General features: G+C 43.0%; 1 protein-coding gene across 7 annotated transcripts in view; it reads right to left on the bottom strand.

The window, feature by feature from the left end:
- FGF13 (fibroblast growth factor 13) overlaps nucleotides 1-25,541 on the bottom strand; it is a 562,033-nt gene that overhangs the window by 443,495 nt on the left and 92,997 nt on the right. Inside the window, exon 1 of one of the 7 annotated variants that reach the window (XM_033945627.1) lies at nucleotides 23,598-24,066. The exons of the other annotated variants lie outside the window; for them this stretch is intronic. The gene's annotated coding sequence lies outside the window, so the exon portion shown is untranslated. Of the gene's footprint in view, nucleotides 1-23,597; nucleotides 24,067-25,541 lie in introns of those variants that run through there. 7 annotated transcript variants of the gene reach the window in all.

Genomic DNA, 25,541 nt, shown 5'->3' with positions numbered 1-25,541 from the left:
GAGAGAGGTCATGCCACAGCATCCTGCTGGGGCTAGAGCAGAACCTTTGCTCCGCCTCCCAAAGGAAAAGCGTTCCACTGCCTATGCTCTGAAGGATCCTCCTCCACTGCCATTCCACTACCAGTTGGCAAAGCACCACATCTGTTTGTCATTCCCTCTGTAGCCCCTACTCTCTCTATTTCTTCTTCCTTCATATTTCTCTACATGAGCAGCATATATTAATTCACCATTTTTGTCCAATGTGTCTTTCATGATTACATTGTAAGCTCTTTAGAGCAGAGGCAGTCTCTTGTGTGTTTGATGTACAGTCTGGTAGCCCTATAGAAATAAATACAAAATAGTAGAAGCAGTACATTTATGCTCATTCTTGGCACTAGAAATTGGTATTCTTTATAGAATTACTATCTCTAATGCTGTAATATAAATAAGTCATTACAAGAAGAGAGTACCGATGCGTTTTGACTTGGTATGAACAGTTTCAAGGTAATCCACAGGCGAAAACAAGAACAAACATTAAGCCTTCATATAATAAGCCTCTGGTAGTCTTATATTCCTCAATCCTCAGGAACTGTGTAATAGGGATCAAAACAGAAAACATAATATTAGGAATTATTCAGAAAGAAATGAATACATCGGAGAATATCATAATGCCTTGGTGTGATCACACCTTGACTGTTGTGTGAAGGTCTCATTGTCACATCTCTTAAAAAAAAAAAAAAAAAAAAGAGAGAGAGAGAGAGAGCAGAACAGGAAAAGGCCTAGAGAAGGGAACCAGAAATGATAAAATGGCCAGACTAGCTTCTGTAGGAAGGCAGGCCAAACAGATTAGGGATCTTCAGGCTAAAAGAGAGAGAGAAAAAAACCCAAACCAACAACTTAGAGGGAATATGCTAGAAGTCTATAAAACCAACAAACCACAGAGTGCGTCTGTGCTTTCACAATTGATTTCCCTAGCGTTTGTGAACAACCATGTTTCTTATTCATAGAAAAATTGCAGTTGTGATTTACAGAGGCTCCTGAGGCAGGCTGTAGAGGCCGAAACACGTGCGTGCCAAGCCACCGCCCTACACTGTGATTTGATTATTAAAATTTCACACCAGCTGTTTTGGGCCTCCACTGTGGTTTGTTGGTTTCGGACTTGTTTTTCTCCTGGTTTCTGTTCAGAAGTCTATAAAAATCATGAGCGGTGTAGAACAAGCTGATAGGAAACTGTTATTCATCTTTTCAAGTAAAACTAGGACAAAAGACACTCCATGAAACTAACTGGTAACAGAAAGAATCCTGGCTTTCTATCCATCCCGCTTGTTTTGTTTTTCCCAAGAACAACAATGGGCATGCCGAATTATAGAATTAGGGGGGGGGGGGGGATGGGGGAATGTCACTGTTTTCCTGCTCGCTTTTGAATGCTAATGACGTGCAAGGACATAGGGTTATGTAGTTGGCTATGTCGTTTGAAACGACAGCTCATCTTTAACAATCATATGGGCAAATTAAACTCAGAATAAGAAATTACAGTGGTCATATTCCTTCAGCTCTTTAACCCTTTCAGGACCATAAGGATCGTAGGCCAATTTTTGTGGTTTTGACGACATTTTTATGGTAAAAAGGGCTTGCAGATGCCAAAAAATTGATTTTTTTTTTGTGAAATATCATTATTTTTTTTTAAAAAAAAATCACACTTCTGGCTTATGGACAGTGTGGCAAGTGAATCTTCCCGTCAATCTGGCAACGACGCTAATGAATGAATGTCGGAACCAGTTTGTTTACATAAAGGCAGTATCCTATGGAATCCGTACATATCAAATTTAGAACTGTAGACTATCCCAATCAAAATTTATAGGATTTTTAAAGTTATGGGACAAATATGTCCCTTGGTCCTGAAAGGGTTAAAAAAAAAAAAAAAGGATATGTAAGAGAATAACAATTTAACAATCAAACTGACAGTCTTATCATCAATTCTGTCATGAACTGCCACATGCTAAAATGACTGACTTGAAATATAAACACTGCAAGACAAGCCAAGCAGCAGATTAATTTCTTACTGCTGACAGAAGAGAGACATGTGGTTGGAGATCAGTGTTGTACTTTCAGCCACGCTTCCACGGTACAACATGTTATAATTAGCCAATAGGAACTGGGAACACAAGAGAAAGCAAAAGAGCTTGACTGCGGTCTATGGTACTGGATCATGAATTATATCTTTTGGCAGACAACGATGTTTGGAATCTTGAGAAGATAGCGAATTGGTTTCATTTCTCAAAGGTTTTCTTACTTGGAGTTTTACCAAGATTTGGGGTTTGAGTAGAGCTGAATTCCCACATTGTAAAAGACATTATGGCTCCTGAAATAGACGCAACAAGGAAAGACAAGGGGGAGGGCTTAATCAACCAAAACACGTATTTATTCAAAACAAGAAGTTCCTTATGTAAATAAGTCCCAATAAGGTCCCCAGTTTTGGCATTTAGAAGACGCCTTCTTCAGGGGACGCTTTGCTGAAAATGATGCAGATACAAATTAACTGCTTGAGCCGAGAAAAATCCATGCGTTTTCAGCAAAGCGTCCCCTGAAGAAGGCATCTTCTACACGTCAAAACTGGAATTCTTGTTGGGACTTATTTACATAAGGAACTTCTTATTTTGAATAAATACGTGCTTTGGTTGATTAAGCCATCCCCCTTGTCTTTCCTTGTTGTCGCATCTGTATCCTAAGGTGAGGGGCTCTTCTGTTTTGCCTGCTGACTCCTACAATAAGGCACCGTGTCGAGTCAAAGAGTCAATACATTTGTTTTCTCAAGCTTAAATTGATTGAATACATTTCTTCTGTTGGTTGGAAGACACTGGGCTCCTTTTACTAAGCTGCGATAGTGGTTTTAAAGCAAGCTGAATTGCCATGCGCATTAGACGTTAACGCCAGCATTGAGCTGGCGTTAGTTCTAGTCGCGTAGCGGGGGTTTAGCGCACGGGGCAATTCAGCGTGTGCTAAAAACGCTATCGCAGCTTAGTAAAAGGAGCCCACTATGTCAGACCCCCTACTTTTGCTTTGTTCTTGTTCTTCATATAGGTTATTCCCTTTACCCTTTAATCCCCCTCCCCCCCTTTTTTTTTTTAAATTGGATCAGGAATGACACTGGGAAGAGTATCGTCACTATCATTCTCAATTATATTGCACTTGTCAGACATGTGCAGCTCAATCTCTTTCAGTAGTTTACCATTAGCCTGTTATGTTATTTTGGACTTATGTGATGCAAAAAAAAAAAAAAACCCAGGAAATGAGCCTCTCGGTGAAACAATCTAAATCAGGGGTTTCAAAGTCCCTCCTTGAGGGCCGCAATCCAGTCGGGTTTTCAGGATTTCCCCAATGAATATGCATGAGATTTATTTGCATGCACTGCTTTCAATACATATTCATTGGGGAAATCCTGAAAACCCGACTGGATTGCGGCCCTCAAGGAGGGACTTTGAGATCCCTGATCTAAATCATACAAGTGGGGTTAGGAACTGTACATATCAACCAAATGAGTAAATATTTATTAAGATATTAATGTAACAGTCTTTGTCATATATTCACTGTGTGTCATGGACCTAACATGGTCCATGTTTCGGCTTAGGAGCCTGCCTCAGTGGTATAATCGACATCCAGCAGGTGGCGCTCTCGTGACATTAAAAATAACTGTGACAGTGAATTGGGTACAATCCAGAGACCAAAAAGTATATCCCTCTGATTGAATAACCAGCAGTATAAGTTCTGTCAAAAAAACCTTTTGAAAAATCTTTTCTGAAAGAGCTTATTAAGAATGTTACAGTAATATATTTTCATAAATATTTACTCTTTTGACCTAGCAGTTCCTAACCCCACTTGTATGATTTAGGATTTATAATCCATCAACTCACTAAATTAGGATCAAGGTGGAGTACATAAACTGTAAATAAAACAAGAAGCAGCAAACAATTGCATCAAAGTATTTTGCCGCATCAACAATTTTCAAATAAATAAAAGTTTTCTAAACATAACATAATTATTAAAACACTACTTTTTTAGCCCATTACATTAATGGGTGCTAGATGTGTAGATTTAGGCATTTATTTCTTTCTGTTTCCCTGCCCCCCCCTTTTTTTCTTTCTTTCTCTCTCCCCCCCCCCCCCCCCCCGTCCAGCAGTAGCCCTTCTCCCTTCCTTTTACCTCCCCTCTGTCCAGCAGCACCCCTTCCCTGATCCCCCTGTCCAGCAGTAGCCCTTCTCCCTTCTTTTTACCTACCCATATTCCCATTTCCCCTTTTACCTTTCCTATTTCCATCTTTTCCGCCCCATCCAGCATCAGAGTACCTGTTGCATTGTTGGCGTTTCGGTGTCTCCTCTGCCTTGATTCCGTGCCAGCTATTGTGGGCTGGGATTGCCGGGGGCGCCCTATGGGACAGGCCAGGGTGTGGGTCAGCAGAGGTGGGGGAGTTCTGGGTGGCAGCGTGAGTTCACTCTGGTGCGGGGCCTCTGCCGGGCTGTAGGGAGCTGGTGTCTGTGGAGCTCGGTGTCAGGGGTTGTTGGGTAGGTGCTCTGGGCCACGGGAGGAGTGCGTTGGTTGGTGGGCCAGGGACCCATGCGTTCGGCAGCGTGATGCTTGCAGTGTCGCCGAGGGAGGATGATGGGGAACCTGCCACAAGCAGAGTTCTACTCTACTGTGCATGCGGGGCCATAGAAGCACAGATCACAGACGCAGGGATTACGCCGTTTGAAGTGCGCATGCTCGCTAAGGGTTTTATTATAGCAGATGTATTGCCAAGCAGTGGCATAATAAGGGTGAGTGGCACCTGGAGTGGTGGTGCACCTCCTCTTCCATGCTCTCCCCCTCCCCCCATGTGCATGCCCCCTTCCCTTTCTCTGTACCTTTTTAATTTCTCCGGCGAGAGCAGCATGCTCATGTCTGTGTCGGTTCGCCCTTTGAGGTCAATTCCTAGGCACAGGTCCCAGAAGTGATGTCGGAAAGAGCACCGAGGCTGACGCAGGCAGCAACCTCACACTGGGGAAGTAAAAAGGTAAGGGGGGAAGGCAAGGAGCGTGTGCGCGCGGCAAGGAGAAGAGCGGGGGGGGCAGAGAGGAGGAGGGGCGTCACGCCCTTAGGAAGACCGCACCCAGGGCAGACCACTCCTCTGCACCCCTTTACTATAGCACTGTTGCCAAGGCAAGCTGTCCCGTAGTTGTGCAGTAAGAAACATAAGAATGAGATAAGAGTAGCTTTGAACCTAATATTCCTAGATTAAGGCAATTCCAAAGGCAAATAATTTCATCTAGGATCAAAGTATGACCTCAATAAGCTTACCAGAGAAACTAGACTCTCTGGACAAAAGCCACTCTTATGAGTCTTGAAAATCAGACAGGCTGTTTTAAATTGTACAGTATTTCCCCCGCGAATTCGCGGTTCGCAAATCGCGGACTCACTAATTCGCGGTATTCTCCAACTGCCTCTCCGTGTACTAAATTCAGGCTACACCAATCAGGAGCTGCGTGTCAAAGCAGCTCCTGATTGGTGTAGCCTGACTTTAGCAACAGGAGTAGGCGGTCGGAGCATACCATGAGTGATTTTGCACCCACCGGCACCTCTGCTCCTGCCTCGGCGCCCCATCTGCCCTCTTCTACCTATGAAAACCATATTCACGGTTTTTTAAAATTGGTGGGGGTTCCTGGAATGGAACCCCTGTGAATTTCGGGGGAGTATTGTATATGAGAAGCCAATGTAAACTAGTCAGGGATAGTAATCTTTCAAAACGTCAAAGCTAAGAACATATTCGGTAAGTTGCCTGCATAAGTCATAAGTCTTGAACTATTGTGAATGATTTACTGTTAACCGCTTAGGTATAAGTAGTCTAGAAATTTTAGAAATCAATAAATGAATAAGTGACAACACTGCTCATGCCCTTCCCATTCTTCACACTGACATGTTATGTCACTTACATGCACCCTTTCAAAATCGCATTAATAGGCCTGATAGACAGCCTGTGGTGATCAACATCTCGCTGACTGCTGCCAGAGTTCTACCCGGAAATTCGATCCCGGGCTATATCTGGGCTCCAGCATTGAATTTCCAGGTTTGTGGAGCCAGCTAATAGATGGTTACGTGCAATATTTAGTAGTTAACCTGCTACGGTTTATTGCTATTGGGGGAGGGGGGGGGGCGTTCCAGAGCAGAGTCAGCATTTAGCTGGTTAAGTGCCGATATTTATCACCTAACCAGCCAAGTGCCGGCTCTGCCCCGGAATGCCCCCCAAATATCCAGTTTTTAATCCATTGCTAACTAGTTAAATGCCACTGAAAATGAATGGCTAGCCCCAAAAAGGCGATTAACTGGCCAAGGGCCATTTTTGACTAGTTATATGGTTTTGAATATCGAGCCCTAGGTGTTTATTGCCACTTATGTGCAAAAGTACACATCCTCTCAAATCTGCCAGTATTCTATACACTCGTGCTCAAATGGGATGTAAATATGAACAGCCTGTTATAAAATTGTTTCCAATTCTTTCTATAAATGCATCTGTTATTCCTGAGGGTATTTTTCCTTACTGTAGGATGTGATATGCAGAATTTTATATGCCAGAAGTGAAGACCTGTAAGTCGCTAAAGGGTATGAAATAAAGATTTGAATGAAATAAATGTGCAATGGAGTGTGCGTTAGAAATATGTCCGCATGGAGCAAAATTATGCAGGGCTATGAAAATACAGTGATTCAGTGTTGCTTGCAGGTAACCGAACGGCTTGCTAATATTGCTTGTAAGATCCTTACGGCCTCTTTCGCAAAGCCGCGCTAGCGGTTGCGCTGCGCTAACAGCCCCGAAGCTCATAGAGATTTAAAGGGCTTCAGGGCTGTTGCCACACGGTTTGGTTCATAGACAACCCCGCGAAAGACAAAGGCGCGCGCCGACAACTGAGTGCAAGACGGAGGCGCGCTCCGAAGAAAATTACAGTTTTTAGGGGCTCCGACGGGGGGTTTTGTTGGTGAGCCCCCCCAGTTTACTTAATAGAGATCACGCCGGCGTTGTGGGGGGGTTTGGGGGGTTGTAACCCTCCACATTTTACTGTAAATTTAACTTTTTCCCTAAAAACAGGGAAAAAGTGAAGTTTTCAGTAAAATGTGGAGGGTTAGAACCCCCCACACCCCCCACAATGCAGCGCAATCTCTATTAAGTAAAGTGGGGGGGTTCCCCCCCACGCCCCCCTCGTCAGAGCCGTAAAAACTATAATTTTCTGCGGCGCGCACCTCCACACTGCGCTCAATTGTCTGCGCAAGCCTTTGTCCCGGCGCGCTTTTGACCTGACACCCATGGTTTTGTAAAAGAGGTCATTAGTTTTACTATTTCTGGATAATATATAGAAATAAAACAAAAAACAAAGGAGATAAGGTAATACCTTTGTATTGGATTAACTAAATGTATTTTATGATGAGCTTTCGAAGGTAACCCTTCTTCTTCCGATCAGAAATAATCAAATGTTGACAGGGATAGAAAGAGGGTGGGGATGGGTGGGTGAGCACGAGTCAGAGAGATGCCAAAACAGTTTTAAATGACTTTGTTAAGCCCTGTTTGGTAGGTGTCAAAATATTTCATCATTTTAATTTAATTTCTGGAGAACTGTATATATGTAGTGAGGTGAACCATCTAGAGTAGACCTTGTCAGTGATACAGGAATCATGTATTTAGTATTAATAATAGGTGTGCATCCATGCAGTGGCGTACCTAGTATATGTGACACCCGGGGCCCATCATTTTTTGACAGCCCCCATCTATATGAAAAATATGATTTTTAGTAACAATCCACATATCGTACAAGAGTGTACCTAGGAAAAGGCAGAATCTTAAACACTGCAGTGAGCACTAGAACACCAACACATACATTGTAAAACTAAACAAGCCAGATCCCGCACAGTCAATGCCAACTGAAAACTATGTTCTTTTCATACACACAGAACAGAGATACACCCTTGCCCAATATGGAATAATCACAAACTAAAAATAGAAATATGTAGACAAAAGTTAAACTGAACCGCCAAGAAACCAGACTCTGCATACAATGCAACACCACAACACCACCAAAACAGTAACACATGTCCTCTAATACTGTGCAAAATATAAAGACAGTAGATGTAAATTTGAAAAAAACTGATACATAACAATCACCACTTTACAAATTAACAAATAAAAATAAAACAAATAATGAGACGAGAGTCGGTCGGCCCCGTGGGGAAGAAAAGCAGGGAGGGAGAACTCAGCACCGGCCTGTTCCCAATGGTGGCAGTGGCAGCATTTCCCCGGTGGCAGCCTATTCCCCGGTAAGTGGCCAGTTGTGCACCCCCTTGGGGCATGCACCCGGGGCGGATCTCCCCCCCCGCCCCCTCCCTTGGTACGCCACTGCATCCATGTATCAATGGTAGAGTAGTCCCTCTCAAACTGTATGCCACGGCACAGTGGTGTGCCCCGAAGAGATTCTGGGTGTGCCACAAGGGATTCCAGAATTTTACTTTATTTTTTATTTTTTTTAATCTCTTTATAAGTATACACTAGAATAGATGACATGTACGATGCATAAGCAAGAGTCTGCCAATGAGTGTCTGTGTGCGTAAGGATACAACCGCCAAGACAAGCATCATTCTTTGACGTGTTTGGTCCTTGAAAGTTAATGGCAAGTCATTTTATTTTTTATGCAGTTGCTATCCTAATTTGAGCAACAAAGCAGTCAACTTTGTTACCATTTGGATCTTCTTATCTTTACGAACTTGGATTTTCAGCTCTAACAAATTAAATCGAAAAAAAAAAGAGAACGACTGAGATGGATGTTGAAATGAATGTTTGCTTGTTGACTATCGAGCCGCGTTTTGAGTTAATTTGCACTCTAAAACAAGCACATCCATCGCATTGATTAGCAATTCTATTCTATCTACTTTAGTTTCATCTTTGTTACAATTACCCATACATAGCTTAAAGAACTTTACATAAATAGCTTTCAAGTTTAATTTTTGTTGGTTTTGCAATTTTATAATTTCAATTATAATGTGCCGCCAAAAACATTTGCTCCATTTAGGGGTCCTTTTACTAAGGCATGCACACCTTAATAAAAGGACCCCTTAGGGCTCCTTTTACTAAGCTGCAGTAGAGTTTTTAGCGCACGCTAACCGCGCTACGTGGAAAAACTAATGCCAGCTCAATGGAGGTGTTAGTGTCTAGCGTGCGAGGCATTGTAGCGCACGCTAAGCGTGTGCTAAAACCATTAGCGCAGCTTAGTAAAAGGAGCCCTTAGTGTGCTGGAGCTGAAAAAGTTTGAGAGACACTGCCGTAGAACGTCAAGTGTGAAAATGATGCAAAGAAACAACCTCATGGAAAAAAATCCCTTAGGACAGGGCAAGAATTATGGCTGTACTGACTCTTTAAAAGTGCCTATCGAGAGATTAAAAGAGTCTAACCAGATAAAAATTGTTACTTTTTAAAAATAATTTACTGACAGTGTTTTTGTTCACATGAGCTTTCTTCTTTTGTTTCCAAACAAAAAAAAATAATTAAAAGGCCCAGAAACTACTGCTGTAGGAGACAGTGGGAACTGTGACAGCTCGTTGGCCTAGATTATGTCAGCCTCAGGCTTGAGTAAATGTATTTAGTTCTGAGAGATCTCAGAGGTAAAGAAATCACTTGGGTGAACATGTCATTATGGTCATGTGCAATGACACAGTAGTGTATATATTCATATACTACGGGGCTCATTTTCAATAAAAAGAAAAACATTCCGATTGTAGCATAGAGAAGCAGGAGGCTGTTTTTCTCACTATTTTTTAGATATTTTTTTTAAAAAACTCATGTTCTAGATCGGTGTCTCTCAAACCTTTTAAGCCTTGGCACACTAAACTTGGGGTTACGTCTGGAGGAAGCAGACATCACTGTGATGATGTCATATGCATGTGTGATATCATCACATCGATACCTGAACATGTGCAGATACCCTCCAGACAGGGCCCTGAGCTTGCTTTTATTACATGTGTGTGTGGGGGGGGGAGGTGCAAGAGAAGGAGAGGTGCCAACACCCCCACTAAAATGGCGCCCGAGGAGATCCACACCCTGTCCCCCTTACTATGCCACTGGTTGAGAGGGTAAAGAACTTTTGTGTGTGAAAGAGGAGTGAGATAGGGTGTGATCATGAGTGATGTCCTTCGCATGCTCAAACTGGTAGAAAACGTGAAAGCTAAAGGATGCTTGAGGGCTTAGGGAGAGGAATGGCCAGTAAAAAAACAAGGTGATAATGCCTCAGGACACACCCAGCCAGTCTGGTTTTCAAGATACCCTCAATGAATATACATGAGATAAATTTACATACAAGGAAGTCATTGCATGCAAATGTATCTTATTCATTCAGGATATCTTGAAGAGCAGACTAGCTTGGTATGACCCAAGGATTCCTGTTCTAAGAATTTGTTGAGTATAATTGTTTTAGTGTCTTCTCTTCCCCTAATTTTGGGAATAAATAAAATATTCCCAGTAGGAAGGATCTGGTCTGCATGGGTGCTACCCCTTTGTCCTTAAACACAGATCTGATCATGTGATAAGTGGGGAGGGGCCTAAGTCCCTGATTGGCTCAGAGATCTCAGGCCCCTCCCAAGGGAGAAGCCCAAGGCACCTGAGCCAATCAGGGCCTTAGGCCCCTCCCTGTGCATCACATGGGGCACCGGGGAGGGGCCTAAGGCCCAGTGTCATTGGGGAGAAGCCAGAGAAGGAGGTGTTTTCAGTATCTCCTGCTCCCAACATCAGAGGTATGAGGGCCAGGGCCTTTTTCTTTGGGGGGAAGAGGTATTTGTGTGCAGAAGAGAATGGGCATCCCTCCTGCAATCTTTTTGGGATTCAGGTGGGTTGTGGCAATTCTCAGGGGATTGTCAGCGGGTCATTGAAGAGGGCCAGCAGCGGCGGTGGGGGATTTTTTTCATTTTCTTTTAATGGGACAGATATTTTGCATATGTAATACACGCAAAATATTTGTGCCATTAAAAAAAAAATGGCACAGTTACCGACAGGCCTTAAGATTTAAGGTTTTAAGATTGTGAAACCCGATGCAAAATAGCCAAGCAAATGTAAATGAATCAATCGCATGGCTATTTTGCATTGGGTTTTACTACATTTGCATGGCCGGATTAGAAAATGGGTGATCGAGGAGAAAAACACGTGGTGGGCTGTTTCGTGAATCGGGTCGGTTAGCAGCGATCGTCGCTAAACCATAGCCAATCCCATGTTTCTCTTTGTTAACATTTCAGGAGTGAAAGTACTTTAGAAACACAATATACTGCTTAGAATGAGTGGAGGTCACTGAAGGTTTTTCTGGTGCTACAAAATGTGATTTAAAATACATTTCTCTTTGTAGTCTGAACCTCCTTTCTGTATTCAGAGAACAACTTATTCAGAAGTCTCTTAGCGCCCTTAATTGATGGCCTCACAGTCTTGATACAATGAGACTTAATATAATAACTTTAATAATAATAATAACTTTATTTTTCTATACCGCCGTAGTCAGGTGACTTCTAGGCGGTTTACATTGTAAGAAGGCTGGACATTCAGCGAATAACAAGAGGACTCAATACAATACAGTAGGACTACTTACAATACAATACAATGAGTCTGTATACAATACAGTACCGTGCAATACTACTAGTTTAAATACAGTACAATATAATAAGTCTGAATACTATATAATACATAAGTCTAAGTACAATACAGTACCTGAGATTAAATACAGTACCATACAATAATTCTCAATATGATGCAATATGATGCAGTATGATGCAATCGTGTAGAAGGGGAAAGTTACATATAGATTGGGATCCATGGGTCATGAGTATCTGAGTATATCTTTAGAATTTCCATTTGAATTGGAGTTCTATGGGTAGCGAATAACTGAATATATGAGGAGCATCTTGAGAGAAGAAGAAAGGCGTTTACAGGGAGGGGAGTCCTAGTGAAGGGAGGGGACAGATTTATTCAGTGAATTTTGCGAATAGGGCGGTTTTGATCGATTTGCGGAATGCACTGTAAGACAGATTGGGTTTGTTTATGTAGTTTATCAGCCAAACTTGCTGTCTGTTCGCTTGGAACTTAAAGGTTCTGTCCAGGAATGATTTGTATCTGCAGCCAGACATCTTAGGGTATGCAAAGATGTTTTTGCTTCTGGTCGCTCTTGTGGGGTTGTGTAGGATGAAGTGAGACTGTAGGTATGAAGGTATTCATTGCGGGCCCCTCCTTTGCGAATGCTTGTACTCCATACAGGGCAGGATTAGCCAATAGGCCCAGTAGGCATGTGCCTAGGGCCTGAAATGATCAGGGGGGGCCCAATGAAGGAGGGCATTAACATTGTTTTTTTCCAAACGGCGATGGGACCCTCCAGCATCGATCAGCAACGCAGGCCCCCCTGATCAGCAACGCGGCTCCCCCCCCTCCATCGACGGAAAGTAAGATAAGCAAGCAACGTGGGTAAGAAAGGCAATGGTAACTTTGCAAGCGGTGCTGCTTGCCCAAAGCTTCTCTCCGACGCAGCTTCCTGTTTCCGCCTGGGCAAATGGTGGGGTGGGGCAGGGGGGGCCCAGTGTTCTTGTGTGCCTAGGGGCCCTCGACGAATTAATCCTGCCCTGACTCCATAGGAGCATCACTCCCCTGCGAGTCCTCAAGCAGTTTGTTCCAAGTGGAAAACAAACGGCAGTGTTCGTTTCAAAATTCACATTCAGACAAAACCAAATACTTGCGTTTGCATACTGGAGGTCCGCCTGCAGTTTCGAAAGCTTTCAGGGGCATGCAATTTGTATTAAATTGAAGTCAGAAAATAAGAGGTGATGTGGAATTTCTAAATTACATAATTATGGGTTGTGAATTAGTGCAATTAATTCAACCTGGAAGCAAAAATGGTGAGCTTTATTTTTCCGGTTTTATTTTTCCAGTTTTACTTGGCTAACCACCTTATTTCTTCCCCAGCACCTGGTTTCTGACTTCTGCCTCACTCTACCCCAGTATCTGGCACAACTTCTGCTTCCCCTCATTTCCCCAGTGTCTGGCTCCTGCTTTCTACCACACTCACTCTTTCCCAGCACCTGGTTCCTTTAGTACCTCACTCCTGGCTTCTGCACTCCCTTCTCCACACCTGGTTCCTTCCTCTACCCCTCCACCGTATCTTTGACACCTCCCTAAATTCTCTCTCTTCACCTCAACCCTCTTTTCCTATACTCGCAGCAGCAGTAGAAGTGACCAGAGCTTGAACAGCGACATGTTCAAAACTTATAATTGAAATGTCCTTTCCTCACTGCTGGTGAAAGCATGCATACACAAAGGAGTGTATGCATGGGTGAAGCATGGTTGGATATGGGTAGGGCCCCCCACTTACACATTTCTTATAGAATACTGTAAGTTACAACCATCCCTGCTGAATTTAGGTACCTGATGATATGCAAGGCCTACGGCTGGTGTAACTGTGGATGTATATACAGTATGTTAGGCACTCCCATACTGGAATGATAAAGAAGGGGATAGGAATGATAAAGAAGGGGATCATGAACAGATCGGAGAAGGTTGTCATGCCGCTGTACCGGGCCATGGTGCGTCCTCACCTGGAGTACCACATCCAGCACTGGTCACCGTACATGAAGAAGGCCACGGTACTACTCGAAAGGGTCCAGAGAAGAGCAACTAAGATGGTTAAGGGGCTGGAGGAGTTGCCGTACAGCGAAAGACTAGAGCAGGGGTGTCCAATGTCGGTCCTCGAGGGCCGCAGTCCAGTCGGGTTTTCAGGATTTCCCCAATGAATATGCATGAGATCTATTTGCATGCACTGCTTTCAATGCATATTCATTGGGGAAATCCTGAAAACCTGACTGGACTGCGGCCCTCGAGGACCGACATTGGACACCCCTGGACTAGAGAAACTGGGCCTCTTCTCCTTCGAGCAGAGGAGATTGAGAGGGGACATGATCGAAACATTCAAGGTACTGAAGGGGATAGACTTAGTAGATAAGGACAGGTTGTTCACCCTCTCCAAGATAGGGAGAACGAGAGGGCACTCTCTAAAATTGAAAGGGGATAGATTCCGTACGCACATAAGGAAGTTCTTCTTCACCCAGAGAGTGGTTGAAAACTGGAACGCTCTTCCGGAGTCTATCGTAGGGGAAAACACCCTCCAGGGATTCAAGACAAAGTTGGACAAGTTCCTGCTGAACCAGAATGTATGCAGGCAAGGCTAGTCTCAGTTAGGGTGCTGGTCTTTGACCAGAGGGCCGCCGCGTGAGTGGACTGCTGGGCTGACCCAGCAGCGGCAATTCTTATGTTCTTATGTTAATATTTGTCCTGGCAGGCTCACAATTTAACTACAGTACCTAGGGCAGTAGAGTTTTAAGTGACTTGCCCAGGGTCAAAGGAATAGTGTGGGGATCGAACCCACAACCTCAGGGAACTGAGCCAAAGGCTCTGACCACTAGGCCACTCCTTGGCCCGCGCCTTGTTGTGCTCGCTCCCTCTGCCAAGTCTGCTGAGCGTTGCTGTCCCCTTGCACAGTAGTTGCAAAGTCACTGACGATGAAACATAGCGGCTTCCAACGTGACCAAAGATTCCAAAACAGTGAGACAGAAAGCTGCAACAAGCCCAAAGTTGTTGGATGGGTAGAAGTAAATCTAAGTTTAATAAATCAAAATAAAATGAAATGCGCGCGTGTGTGTGGGTGTACTGTCTGTTGGTTGACTGTGTCCCTTCCCCGCTCCTCTTTTGGTTTCATACTGTCGGAACAAACAGCATCACAGCACTTGAAAATCAAATATACGATGCCCCCTGTGGAAAAAGATAGAAACCTTACGTTGCTTGAATTAAAATTCAGTACAGTGAATCACAATCCACCAGACACTGCCTGGACAACTCAGGTCCACGAGCCAGTGTTTTTCTACAAAAACACTTTTACTTGTTAACATGTATTGTAGCTGCCTGCTGAATGAGTTTTGGAGAACTTTCACCATGTAGAAGAAAAAAATGTCTCTTAGTAATCAAAACCTAAAGAAACTTTCTGCTAAGGCCCTCTTTAACTAATCCACAGTAGGGGTTTCTACATTGGCCTGGAGCGCTAAGGCCAAAATTCTGTACAGGACGCACTACAGTTAGGTGGCAGTAGGTGCCTTACCATCTCCTAACCAACCGATAAGGGAGCACATTTTAAAAAATGAATAAATTAAGGCACTGATCTAGAACCTACACATAGGGATGCCTATGGGTGCCTAAGGCCGGCGGGGGCATGGTTTGCGCCTCTGTAGGCACGAGACTGGCATCTTAACATAACATAAGCCTTTATTTATATACCGCAAAAAGCCTTTTGGTTCGACGTGGTTACAGAAATGCTGGCCTACATTTAAGGTGTCTACGTTAAAAAACAAACAAACAGATGTGGTTCTATAAACGGCGCTGGTGCATGGCTGACATGCGATCAGTGGCCGTTTCTTGGGCAGCCACCGATACTGGCACCATTTATAGAATACGAACCTAAATGCTCTGAGGCTGCTCCGATGCTTATAGAATTCTATGAGCGTTGGAGCATTTAGTGCTCTGGGCCACAGTAGAAACCTCTCCCGCGCCTTAATAAAAGGGGAGGGTGTATTTTATTAGGGGAGGGGCTATCTCTGCATGAAAAAAATGCCGCCATTGCAGTGAGCACAGAGAACGGCCAACTTATAGGCCAAGTGACTTTCTTTGTGGATATTGATTGCCACTTTTGGTAGGAGGATTTTTCTACATAGAACTGATTTTTTTTAACTCTATGCATTAATACTGATAGTTTTTGAGACAAGCTTTTCACATATGTAAACTGGGAGTTTTTTGGGGCCATATGAAGCTGAACTGAGGCCTTTTTTCTCCCAATTTTGAGATTGTGAAAGCATTGTTTAGGCTATCTCTAAGTATGATTTGCAGTAGAAAAAAATGGTGTTTCTAGGGCAATAAAAAATCTCCTGTTCCTTTAAATATAAGTAAGGATTATTTTTTTTTTTTGTATATTTAATTTTTATTTCATTTTCAATTTTACAAACTTATACATAACTTGTTACAGATCAAGAAATATAATTTTATAAATACTAAATATAGAGAAAAGAAAATATAACTCTTATTTAGTCCACAATATAAGAGATCAAGATTAGGAATTAAACTGAGGAAATTATTAACCTATTACAAAAGAGACGGCAAAAGATACACCTTCCTATAGCCGCTGGCAAATCATATAACATCAGGTATGGTTGCCAACCTTTCTCTCGACTCTATAAATTCTGTAAGTTGTTTAGGCTCAAAGAACAAAAAAAAATTTTATTCTGATAGGTGACAAAACATTTTGCAGGATACTTAACAAGAAATGTTGCACCCAGAGCAAGAGCTCTAGGCCTCAAGGCCAAGAGTTCTTTCCTATGTCTCTGGGTTTTTTGAGATAAATCTGGAAAAATTCTAACATTTGAGCCTAAAAACTGGTCATTCATATGACGGAAATAGACGAAGAACAAATTCCCTGTCACTTTCCAAAGCAAAAGTCACAAGCATGGTAGTTCTATCAGTAACTACTTCTAAAGAAGTTTCCAAAAATGAAGATAAGTTCATATCCGCCTGTCTATCTACAAGCAATTCAGCTTGAGTAGATTCACGTTGAGGATTCCTAATATTAAAATAATAAGCTCTCACAATAGGGGGCAAATTTTCCAACGGTACGGCCAAAGTCTCTTGAAAGTATTTCCTAACCATCTCCACTGGTGAGATGATAGGACATTTAGGAAAGTTTAAAAATCTTAAATTGTTCTCTCTCAATTGATTTTCAAAATTTTCCATTTTTCGTGAGATATGATCTTTCTTTAACCATTTCTACTTCAACCATTTTCATTTCATTAATCTTAACTTCTTGCATCTCTACTTTTTCCTTCAAATTAGATAGTAATATACCCCCTGTTGCTCTACCTTAGAATGGACAGTCCCATAATCGGTTTTAATAGCTGAATTTTAGATTGGAGTCCATAAATGATATGGCTTGCCAGAGTGCTTCTAAAATCAACCTTCTCTGGCTTTTTCAACTCCCCAAAATTTGATGGTATCCTCACCTGAAGCAGTTCCTAGGTCTTCTTTAACTGTGCTAGGAGAATACAGATGGAAATGACCTGCTCCTTCCTCTGAGTCCAGTGAAGGCGTCCCTCTCATGCTGGAGTCCTCACTTCCCTCTTGGGGTAACCGGACACCAACTGCTCCTTGCACTATAACGCTTCCGGGTTGGGGAGGAGCCAGTCTCTGCTCCGGGCTCAGCGATGCCTGGCTCGGTGCCGCGCTGAGGTTCACAGTTGAACCTGAAAGAACCTCCGACGTAGGCCTGTGATCTTCGCCCGAACGGGCTAGCATGCTGAATATAGTCGGCTGTGTCATTCGCTGGGAGGTTCCAGCCGCTGGAGGGTTAGGGCGAGTAGTCCCTTTCCTCTTCCCCATATTAAACGGGAGAGAGTCACACCACGCGCTGAACTCAGCCGATATTGAGCGCTGTCCGCTCAGGCATCCGCTCCCGACGCGTTCTGCACAGAATTCAACACAGCGCCTACCGACACCTAAATCAAGGTGCCTACCAGTGCTTAAGAACGCCTATCTCAAAAGTGGGCAAGGTTAGGGGCATAGAATAGGTGTGGTATGACTTAGGTGTCGTTAGGTGACTGGGTTAGGCGCTGGTAAATTAGGTCAGGAAATCGTAGCCTAATACACCAGCGCCTACCATTAGGACGGCTAACGCCACCTGTGCAAAGTTAGGCACTGGTAAGTGTGATTCTGTAAACGGCGCCTAATGGTTGATTGACAACTGTGTTGAGTGGCGCCCAGGTGTTAGGCATCATTAGGCACTGTTTACAGAATCAAGCCCTAACTGACCATCTCCTTACTGGTTAGACTAGAAGCAAAGCATGGGCAGAGCGCTTACTTAGCTTGATAGTGGGGATTTTCAGACTGCTAACTGCATAAGTAACTGCAGAAGGTTAGGGCAGTGTAAAGTGTAGTGCAGTGGTTAAAGCTACAATCTCAGCACCCTCCCAACCCTCCCATTAATCCCCTGCACCTTAATCCTGTCCACCCCCCTGCTCACCCTGGGCAAGTCACTTAATTCCCCCCCCCCCCATTATCCCAGGTACATTAGATAGATTGTGAGCCCACCAGGACAGACAGGGAAAAATGCTTGAGTACCTGAAAATTTTCATGTAAACCATTCTGAGCTCCATTGTTTTTGTATAGATAAATAATGTGAAGAGTTTCAGCCTATGATAACCAGAGCTGGTATTGTGACATCATAAATCCTCATTCCATCACTGTCTAAGAGCAACCTCATCAGTGATGTCACAATGGCTTCACCGTCCTATACTTAGCTCACTTTGACTACCGGTACATATTGATTTTCTAGAGTGGCACAGTGGTCAAAGCTGCAGACTCCGCACCCTGAGGTTGTGGGTTCAAACCCATGCTGCTCCTTGTGACTCTGGTTAAGTCACTTAATCCCCCCATTGCCCCAGGTACATTAGATAGATTGTGAGCCCACTGGGACAGATGGGGAAAATGCTTGAATACCTGAATAAATTCACATAAACCCTTCTGAGCTCCCCTGGGAGAACCCTATAGAAAGATAAATAAAGTGTGTGACTAGATTTTAGAAGAATTAGTTGTAGAACTTGTTCCAGAAAAAATAAGAAGATCCTTATCAATTCAGTTATTGAATGAATAAGTGGAAACTACAGATCATAAAAATGCAGTTTGTGAAGAAATTTTCTTTCAGTAAAAACACATGCTCTGAGTGTGGAAAGAGTTTGTGGGGGTCTCAGTCAGTACTTCTGAATGGTACAGATAGAAGTTAAGCTTCACTCCTTTTTTTTTTTTTTATGTTCAAATCTATTTTATTAAGCAACAGTAAATACAACAGCAATAACAACCATGATATACATTTTTATCAAACACCCGCGGAGGACTGAACTCTTATGTCCTCCCCGGACCCACCATACCCCCACCCCCCGATAAAGAAACCCCTACCCCCCACCCACCCCTCCCCAACCCCCCACAGATACAGAAAAACTCGGAAGCAGGGAACAGCATAGACAACTAGAAGCTCAGTTTCAGAGGTGGAGTCTATTCAAGACCCGGCTACGACTCTCAGGAGTCAAAATGTTCAAATATGGAGTCCAAGTGTGAACAAAGTCTCTGCTCCGGCGCCGAGAACAACGAGCCAAACGGGCCTCCCAACCATATCCCCCTTCAAAGTGAGGACACGAGAAATGGGATTAATATACTGTAGATGTGGCTCTTGACAGCAATAGAGCTAACGTAAAACAAATTACTTGCAGATAAATGTTGTCATCATTCCATCATTCTTGCTAAGACCTCTGAAAAAAAGAAACTCTTGCATGCCAAATCTACAAATCATTTATGAGTGACTTTATAATGCTTCTAGACCAGTGGTCTCAAACTCAAAGCCTTTGCAGGGCCACATTTTGGATTTGTAGGTACTTAGAGGGCCTCAGAAACAAATAGTTAATGTCTTCTTAAAGAAATGACAATTTTGCATGAGGTAAAACTCTTTATAGTTTATAAATCTTTCCTTTTGGCTAAGTCTTAATAATAATATTGTAATTTATAGCTAAAGAGACATATGATCAAGAAACTTTATTTTACTTTTGTGATTATGATAAACATACCAAGGGCCTCAAAATAGTATCTGGCATGTGGCCCCCGGGCCGCGAGTTTGAGACCACTGTTCTAGACTGTAGGTCATTTCCAAATCTCGTTTGATTTATTTTATACTACAAAAATGCCCCCCAAAAGGAACTAATCAGGTACTTAAAAAACACAATATATCAGACAATCTGATTCCCTGGCCCCTACGCTTCAAAACTGAAATCAATTTAAATATTTAAATGAAGGAGCACCCTCATGGGTTTGAAAGCTCTTAAGAGTTGCTCAAAAGAGCCGCTCTGATGCTTTAAGCGTTAGCATTTAGCACGCACTAAATCAGCTAGCGCACCTTAGTAAAAGACCTCCTTCCTATATGAGGAGCCGCTGAAAAGTTCTCAGCCCAACCCACACAGTCGGGGGCAGTCTCCATTGAGGGTTATACACTCAGTCCAGCGATTTTTCCACTTTTTTCACTATGTACTTTTCTGAAGGAATGAAAAAAGTGGAAAAATCACCGGGCTAAGGGCTAGATTCACCAAGGGCATGGATCCGATCCGTGAGCGATCCGATCCATGTCCAGGGGGGCTGATTCAAGCAAATGAGGGCAATTGGAATCAAGCCCCCAACCGAACGCACGGATCGCTCTCCAGCGATCCCAACGCATGTGCAGACCATCTGTAGATGGTCTGCACATACGCTGGCCCTCCACGCCCGGCAGGGCTGAAAAATCACTTTTTTGTTGTTTTTTACTTTTTCGCAAGCCCAGTTTTAACCTGCTTTAAACCCGCAGGAGTTATCAGGGCGGCAGAGAGTGGAGAATCGGAGCAGAGAGCAGGAGTTGTGAGCAGGGCGGCAGAGAGTGGAGAATCGGAGCAGAGAGCAGGAGTTATCAGGGCAGCAGAGAGCAGAGAATCGGGGCAGAGAGCAGGAGTTTAATGAGCAGGGCGGCAGAGAGCAGGAGAGGGCAGTCAGAAAGGACGTGAGCGATTTGGCCCCAGCAGTCGCTTCTTTGTTGATCGGCCAGCCCAGTCGGTGTTTCAGATTTTGTTTAGTGAATCACTACCTGCCTACTTTGCATGACGTTTCCCTTCATGTCCATGCGTTGATCAGATCAGATGGGAGGATGATCGGCCACGAGGTTAGTGAATTGGTTGGAAGGAAATCATATAGATTCATGGTGAGACCGCACCTGGAGTACTGTGTGCAATTCTGGAGGCTGCATTACCGCAAGGATGTGCCGAGACTGGAATCGGTCCAGAGAATGACCACCAGGATGGTCTCAGGACTCAAGGAGCTCCCGTACGAGGAGCGATTAGGGAAATTGCAGCTCTACTCACTCGAGGAACGTAGAGAGAGGGGAGATATGATCGAGACATTCAAGTATCTCACGGGCCGCATCGAGGTGGAAGAAGACATCTTCTTCTTCAAGGGTCCCGTGGCAACAAGGGGGCATTCGTGGAAAATCAGGGGCGGGAAACTGCACAGTGACACTAGGAAGTTCTTCTTCACTGAAAGGGTGGTTGATCGCTGGAATAGTCTTCCACTTTAGGTTATTGAGGCCAGCAGTGTGCCAGATTTTAAGGCCAGATGGGATAGACATGTGGGATCTATCCGCAAAGATAGATAGGGAGGGTCACTGGAGTGGGCAGACTTGATGGGCCGTGGCCCTTATCTGCCATCTATTTCTATGTTTCTATGACTTGATCGATGGGCTTAGTGAATCTAGCCCTAAGTGTATAGCCCTCGATGGAGATTGCCCCAACTTTGTGGGTTGGGCTGAGAACCTTTCAGCGGCTCCTCATATAGCCTCGTAAGATCAAATATGTCAGGGAGATGGAAAAACAGACAGACAAACAACAGTCCGACGATAGAGTTGAATGCTCTGTTTTCTTCATTTTCAGCAGCCCCTTGTATGGATATCCCTGTAATGGGATAATATCCTCTGCTATGGCAAGGACTTTAGGAATCAAGTTCTGAATAAAACTCCTTTTTTAATGAACGAAATGATGCAAAGAATCGATTGAAATAATGGGAAGAAGTTGTTAATTTGAGCAAAAGGCTTGTTGTGAACTGCATCAATCAACTTTTCTGGAACACTGCAAGGTTCAAAGAATACCAAGAGACCTGCATATAAATATAGCACTGCAATAATGAAAAAAGCAAGAAACCTCTAAGAATGTATATTCAATGCCAAAAAACAGGTTTCTGACCCACAACTTAAAAGTTATGTGTGTTGAGAGGAAAAGGTCTCAGAAATCCTGCTCTGTTCAATGAAAGAACATTGAGATAATGATGAAGGAAGGATTCTCGTTCATAGACCAAAAACCTCTTACTCATTCATTTAAGTCATTAATATTTTTTTGTTTTTTACTCAATAAATAGATAAATAACAACAAAAGTGCACTTAGCTTAAGACTTCTTCAAAAAGTGCTTTAGTGTAAAGTGCCTTGTGCACCCTCTCCAGCAGTTTCATATCCTTCTTTAGGTTGGAAGACCAATGTTGGACACAGTATTCCAAGTGTGGTCTGACCATTGCTCATTGAACAGAGCAGGATTTCCGAGACCTTTTCCTCTCAACACACATAACTTTTAAGTTGTGGGTCAGAAACCTGTTTTTTGGCATTGAATATAAATATAGCACCCAAGATATTTCTGGAAAATTTGATCTTGACTGATGGGAAGGGAGGTGTTTATCAGTAGGGGTTAGAGACCTTTTGGGGATAATTCTATAAAGTGTGTCTATATTTAAGTGCCTAAGTGATGTCTATTCTATAAGAGAAAGTAGGCACCTACATTGTTTTACAGAATACTAGCATTATGGGTAAAAAGCATGTCTATAAATTAAGGCATGATGATTTACACTTGCTACAGAGCTGATGGAAGTGCTCCCCCTAAGAGAGATACACACTTGACTTATAGTATTCTATAAATTATGAGCCTGATTCTATAATTGGCACCTACAAAGATCGGTGCCTTGTGGCCACTGGGCCCTGGTTAGACTGATAGCGCCCCAAGTGGACCACATATTTACTACTCCAGGCCCGCTGCTCAATAAGGAGACCAGCCCTACAGGCAAGGTATAAAGCAAACAAAATCAAAAAGGAATCATGAAACCAGTCACACATTCAATGCTGTATTTTCGATCCTTTGCAGGATTATTGTTCAGGATTTACATTCCACAATAGTTCAAAAACAAAAATGGCCAAACACAAAAGTTGTAGAAAAAAAATCTAGCAGTTCAGGATTTACAAATGTCACTGTGCCCTATATCAATCCAGCACAGACTGCAGTAACTAGGCCTCACCTGGGCCTAGGTCTTACACTGGCCCTCAAATTAGGCCTGCTCAGAATGGAGCACAAGTCTAGCTACTTTAGCGTCTTACCAGGCCTTGCATAGCTTTCCAAAATACAAATACAAAAAAGAAAATGTTCTGGAAGCCTTCAGCTTTTGTCCTGAGCTGAGGCAGGAGAATTGTTAAGTTTGTCTTCACAGCTTACAAAGCATTCATACAATCCCACCACCCAAGGTCTTGACAAAATTCTCCCCAAAAATCAATTCTCAGATCCCTTGAATTACTTCATTCAAAAATTAAATATATAATTCTCCAAGGCAAAACATTGTCAGCACAAAACTAAAACTGTTAGTCCATCAAACACAGACAGCACAAGAAAGTGTCCTGCACCCACCCTGCATGAGGCTACAGCAGGGGCTAAAAAAAACCCCCACTCTATCTCACAGTTCTTGGCTACAAAGCACTGGTCACTCAGGAACTCCCAAAACTGCAATGCAAAAAAAAACAAAAAACAAACAAACAACTATTCATATCAAACTGTTGCATAGAAAACTTCCAAGCAGTTTCAAGGCTTTGCAAGCAATTCCCATCTCCATAGCTTCTGCTGGTGTAAATACCTCATCACAGAGTTCCATCGATTCCTCTTCGGGTAGGGCTTCAGCTTCCGGGCTTGGAACTATTTCATCCACCTCCATGAGTTATTAGGTTGCTCTAACGGGCGGGCTGAGCAGTAGAGAGAAATCCATCCTTTCTCCTTGTCCTCTTTAACTGTGGAACAAACACTGCTGACTTTTCAGTATATGAGCCACACCCTGCTCTCTGTGTGCCTGAACTGCTCTGAGGCTCTCTTGGGCTCCCCCTATGGATTTCCGAGAAAGAGCAAGGCTTTCTAACAGGCATTTTGCCTGAACCTTATATTAATAGGTTTGGAGACAAACCTTCCAGAGCTAGGCTGAGTCTCCATTTCTTCTACCTCTGAGATGTCAGAGAAGCACTCATTTTCTGCAAGGTTCTCCTCAGTGTACTTGCGGAATCTAGGCTGCTGAACTTTTCTGGGCTTGGGAATAATATTTCTGGCCCTAGTTCTGCCTTTCCTGGGGTTTTTAAATGGGAACATGTCAGGCCAAGTCTGATTGGTCACAGCCTATATTTAGGCACCTAATGGTGCCTAACTTAAAACATAGGCACCTGTAATGTAGGCCATGGTTTTACAGGCCACATTATAGGCACTTAAGTCCTTTAGATAATTGTGCCTAGTGGCACCTAAGTCATTCTCCACCCCTAAATACGCCTACTTTGGCATTAGGTGCCGCTAGGTGCAATACGATAAGCACCTATCTTTTATAGTTTGTTAACGCTCTTAATTGAAGCCAGTTTACTAATCGGGTTATTTATTTAGGAGCCTAACTTTAGGCACCTCTTATAGAATTTCCCCCTATATGCATAAGTGTGGATCCTACCCATGGATGCTCCTACCTGTATATACCATGATTCTGATCATTTCTGTATACAACTTGTATGTTAATGTTAGCATCCACTTTATAAAATTTCCTTCTACACATACACACACAGAAGCCAAATTTTCAAAATGATTAGGAGTGCTAAACTCAATGGAAATTATTCCTCTGTAGATAAAATTAAGGAGTTTGCTAAATATTAGGGGTGTTCAGCACCTACAGAGCTGGTTACTATCTACAAAGACACACTCACATTTATTTTTCTCACATTCAATTTTCTATCATCTGCACAAGCCTCAAACACGTTAAAATCATAAGTAGCAACTTTCTAGAGCTCAGATTGTGATGTCATAATGCCTCATTCCACCAATGCCTGATCTCCGTCCTCATCTGCACAAACCTCAAACACTTTAAAATCATAAGTAGCAACTTTCTAGAGCTCAGATTGTGATGTCATAATGCCTCATTCCACCAATGCCTGATCTCCGTCCTCATCTGCACAAACCTCAAACACTTTAAAATCATAAGTAGCAACTTTCGAGAGCTCAGATTGTGATGTCATAATGCCTCATTCCACCAATGCCTGATCTCCGTCCTCATCTGCACAAACCTCAAACACTTTAAAATCATAAGTAGCAACATTCTAGAGCTCAGATTGTGATGTCATAATGCCTCATTCCACCAATGCCTGAGCTCCGTCCTCATCTGCACAAACCTCAAACACTTATCTATTCAAGAAACACACACGCACACTTCTCATTCTTTCTCTCTCATGCATACTCAAGCACAAACACACACAAAGAAGGAGGGGGAAAATAACATCAGAAGCTTTTTGACAAATCGTATATATCTGGTTAATATTTCATAAACTGGTGAAGCAAAACTGATTTGATGTATGTAAAGCCTGAGGTGCACAAAACTTACTCTCCATACCAACACGACTCTTATGAATCTTTCACTGTGTCTGCGTATTGTTTGATTTATACTGACAACTGTTAGCAATAAAATAAGAAATTGGAACAGTACCATGAAGATACTGTTTTTAGAAAAGCATATCTGATAAGAAGATTCATAAAGAGAATGTGCTACTAGCATATACTTTAT

The sequence above is a fragment of the Geotrypetes seraphini genome, chromosome 5 (genome assembly GCF_902459505.1).
Source record: "Geotrypetes seraphini chromosome 5, aGeoSer1.1, whole genome shotgun sequence".
In the NCBI taxonomy this organism is placed as follows: domain Eukaryota; kingdom Metazoa; phylum Chordata; class Amphibia; order Gymnophiona; family Dermophiidae; genus Geotrypetes; species Geotrypetes seraphini.
This window is presented reverse-complemented; position numbering and strand designations above follow the sequence as displayed.